Source organism: Jaculus jaculus, chromosome 3 (assembly GCF_020740685.1).
Source record: "Jaculus jaculus isolate mJacJac1 chromosome 3, mJacJac1.mat.Y.cur, whole genome shotgun sequence".
Lineage (NCBI taxonomy): Eukaryota > Metazoa > Chordata > Mammalia > Rodentia > Dipodidae > Jaculus > Jaculus jaculus.
In genome coordinates this window covers 117,824,217-117,828,430 of record NC_059104.1, presented here as the reverse complement: position 1 = coordinate 117,828,430, position 4,214 = coordinate 117,824,217, and the positions used below count along the sequence as shown (strand labels likewise).

The window sequence follows — 4,214 nt, the reverse complement described above, 5'->3', positions numbered from 1 at the left end:
GTTTGTATAATAATATTTTAGCTGGAAATAAAAGAAAGGGCATTTTGAACATTGAAGGTACATTAATAAAGGTGAACCTCAAGTTGTTTGCCTTGTCATTCATATATATATATATATATATATATATATATATAATGTCTAATCACATGCATCAAATTGTCACTGAAGAAAAGACTACAGGTCCCAGAAAAGGGATCTCCTTCACATTGGTGCTAATAGTATATTAGTCTTCTTAAGATTCCATAACCACTGACAGATTATTTTCTTATCCCAATTCATATCTAGAATATATGCTTCAGGGTAATAGAACTATTTTTCATGTAACTTCCACCAAATAGAGCTTCAATTCAGTGTAATACAACATTCTGGATAAGCATAGTACCCAGGTATATATGGAATGTTAAAAAGAGTATTAGGGGAATCTACCTTCATTAAAACTCTTAAATCTACATGCACATAGGGAAATTAATTGTGACCTCTTTCATGGGTAAAATGGTAAAAATGGATTGGCCTATAAAACAAACTTTCATTATAATCCTTTGAATTTTGTATGCATGGTCCTGGAGGCGCGTCTTCGGGGTGGTGTGCGTGAGATTGGGCGGGTCTCCTGACATGAAACACCATGATGCCTTCTGAGTCATCCCAAGGTCACTGTCATCTGAAAAGAGAAGATTATCTACCAAAACCCCCTAGGCCCCAAAGCTGGACCCTGCTGTGACACATCCACCATGTGGCTACTCTTCCATGTCCTCTGCGCTAGTTCTGGCCTGCAACTCTGTTCACACCACCCTGTCAAAGTCAGATGCCAAAAAGCTGCCTCAAAGACACTGTTGGAGAAGACTCAGTTTTCAGATAAGCCTGTCTAAGGTCAGGGTCTGGTGGTGGCAGACCTCAAGGCTGAGGATGTGGTTCTTGAACATCGCAGCTACTGCTCAGCAAGGGCCCTGGAGAGGAACATTGCTGGAGAGGTTCTGGGCTATGTCACTCCATGGAATAGCCATGGTTATGATGTTGCCAAGGTCTTTGGGAGCAAGTTCACACAGATATCACCAGTATGGCTGCAACTAAAGAGACATGACCATGAGATGTTTGAAGTTACAGGCCTCCACGATGTGGACCAAGGGTGGATGCGAGCTATCATGAAGCATGCCAAAGGCCTGCGCATAGTACCTCGGCTTCTGTTTGAGGACTGGACTTAATTGTCCTGGACAGTGAGGATGAGATAGAAGAGCTCAGCAAGACTGTGGTTCAGGTGACAAAGAACCAGTATTGTGACGGTTTTGTTGTAGAGGTCTGGAGCCAGCTGTTGAGCCAGAAGCACGTGGGACTCATTCACATGCTTACCCATTTGGCTGAGGCACTACACCAGGCCCGGCTGCTGACCATCCTGGTTATTCCACCTGCTGTCACTCCTGGGACCGACCAGCTAGGCATGTTCACTTACAAGGAGTTTGAGCAACTGGCCCCAGTGCTAGATGGCTTCAGTCTTATGACCTACGACTACTCTACATCACAACAGTCTGGACCTAATGCACCGCTGACCTGGGTTTGAAGCTGTGTCCAGGTCCTGGACCCCAAGTCACAGTGGTGGAGCAAGATCCTCCTGGGACTGAACTTCTATGGTATGGATTATGCAGCCTCCAAGGATGCCCATGAGCCTGTCATAAGGGCAGGTATGTCCAGGCTCTGAAGTACCACAGGCCTCGTGTGGTGTGGGACAGCCAGGCAGCAGAACATTTCTTTGAGCATAGGAAGAGCAGTGGTGGGAGGCATATAGTCTACTATCCAACTCTGAAGTCCCTGCAGGTATGGTTGGGGCTGGCCAGGGAGCTGGGCATTGGTATCTCCATCTGGGAGCTGGGCCAGGGCCTGGACTACTTCTACGACCTACTTTAGGCTGGGCAGTGGCCCCCAAGCTGACCTGGACTCAATCTAAGCCAATGACTTACTGGTGAAATATAGGCCTCTGTTCTCTTTAAAAAAAATTGTATGTGTGTGTTATTATGGATATATAAACATTAAATATAAATATGTTTTTTGAGAGAGAAAGAGAGAAGAGCTCATTTACCCTGTGTGGGCTCAGGGGAAGAAACTGAATTCCTGATCATCTTCCAAATGAAGAAATTACAGATATGTACTTCCATGCCTCATGCCTGGTTTTTGTAATATTGAGAATGAAACATCAAACTCAGTGATTCATACATACTAGGCAAGCATGTACCAACTAAGTTGCATTCACAACTCTTAGTGCACGCCTTGAATCCCAGCACTCAGGAGGCAGAGGTAGGAGAACTGTCCTGTGTTCGAGGCTACCCTGAGACTTCATCGTGAATTCCAAGTCAGCCTGGGCTAGAACGGACCCTACCTCGAAAAACCAAAACCAAGCAAACAAACAAATAAACAATCAAAAAACCCAACTCTTGAAATATAACCTCCCATCAGATATGAAGTTTCCAATTATTTTATTCTATTTATAATAGTTTAAATGTAAAATCAAGGCATTCATCTGTCCTTTTCCTTACTTCATGGTGTCTATGGTGTCTGTAAAGCATTACATCATTTAATCCTAAGAGCTGAGTGATTTGTATTGAAATTTTTTAATATATATCAAAGTAGAGAATTAAAGTAAATAGTGTTAAATATAGCTAACTACATCATTTTATTTTGGGTTTGATTTTTATTTTTTTAATCATTTACTTATTTGCAAAAAGAGAGAAGAGGAGGGGTTGGGCAAGCCAGGGACTGCCTCTTATCACCCCCCAAAATACTAGATGCATGTGTCTCTGGGTGTCTTTACATGGGTAGTAGGATATTAAGCCTGGGCTACTAGACTTTGCCAGCAAGTGCCTTTAGCCACAGAGCCATCTCTCTAGCCCCTGACTATATCTTGATTATGATCCCTGCTTCTCATCTGAAGTTTTGTGTCTCTATGTTTTATATTTTTGATGACTCATATTATTTTCTACTAGAGAACAGAAGTAATTATACAGTCAACAACTTCCATTTGAAAAAAATTAATTTCATAATGAAGGTATACTGGGCTAGATGTTATGGTGAGTCCTAATTTAAAAGTTCCCAATGTCAAATTTGTGGAACTTCCTTGATATTCTTATCAAGATAATATAAGTTTCAGCTTCAGTATGAAGTGTTTCATCTTCAAAACAGCCTTTGAAAGAAGGCACTCTAGCTAAATTACTACTTTATGGATGAAGAAACTGAGATTTAAAGAGGTTAAATATACATGCAGGCAAGTCATTATCTGAGCTGGAATGTAGTGAAGAAAATCTTATTAGAGAGTCTGACTCACACTACTACACTACCTTTTGCTCTTTGCAAATTGCCCATAGTGATCATTACAGTTTTTTATTCAATCAATGTATCTCTTAGCCAAAACTAGATTAATTAATGCATACCATAAAATGGGCAAGGGAAACAAGGTTTCAGTGAGATCCCATTGGCTTTTTCCTTCCAAGGGCCTTTATAATTTAGTGATAAGCAAAATATCAGTACCCCGGCAGCTGCATGTACTTACAACAATGGTCTTAACAGAAGATAGGTTAGTTTAAAATAAAATGACTTGCTTTTAATTTTAAAATGTTACAGAGGTAGTGTTGATATAAATATCATAAATAAAAATTATAGAAATAATCATCTTGAAAGCAAATGAATATGAATCATCAGAATTTCAGTAAAGTTATATTTTCTTGTGAACTGAATCAGAAAATGAAATGTACAGATATATTTAATCTAAATCTCTAAACAATTAAGCACACACTGATTCATGGGAAGAAATTCTTTCCCCTGATATTTACCTTAGAATGCATTCATCATGAAGAATTTTACACAAACTCATTAGATAACAGAATGAGCAACTGTTCTAACTTCACTTGGGCAAAGGTTGAAGGATCTTCTGAAATACAACACTTATATCTCCTTGCTGGGATACATGGAATGAATTAGTAATAAATTTATATATACTAACCATATCTGTCCTGGGGCCTTGAGTGTTACCTCCTATAAGTCTCAAAAGGTATGAAAATAAGGAAATATAGTTCTCCCTTGCCATCAAATATCTCCCTTTGATTGTCATGTCTGGAAGGGGGAAGAAGGAAGAACAAGAGAAGAGGGATTAATGAAAACAAACTACATGAGAGAAATGTATGAAAATTTCATAATTAAACCCATTATTTTATAGCATTCTAATTTAAAAATAC

The 4,214-nt window shown here is 39.6% G+C and overlaps 1 pseudogene; it reads left to right on the top strand.

Annotated features, from left to right (window-relative positions):
- Positions 1-728: 728 nt before the first annotated feature.
- LOC101604854 lies at positions 729-1,896 on the top strand (annotated as a pseudogene).
- Positions 1,897-4,214: the final 2,318 nt, after the last annotated feature.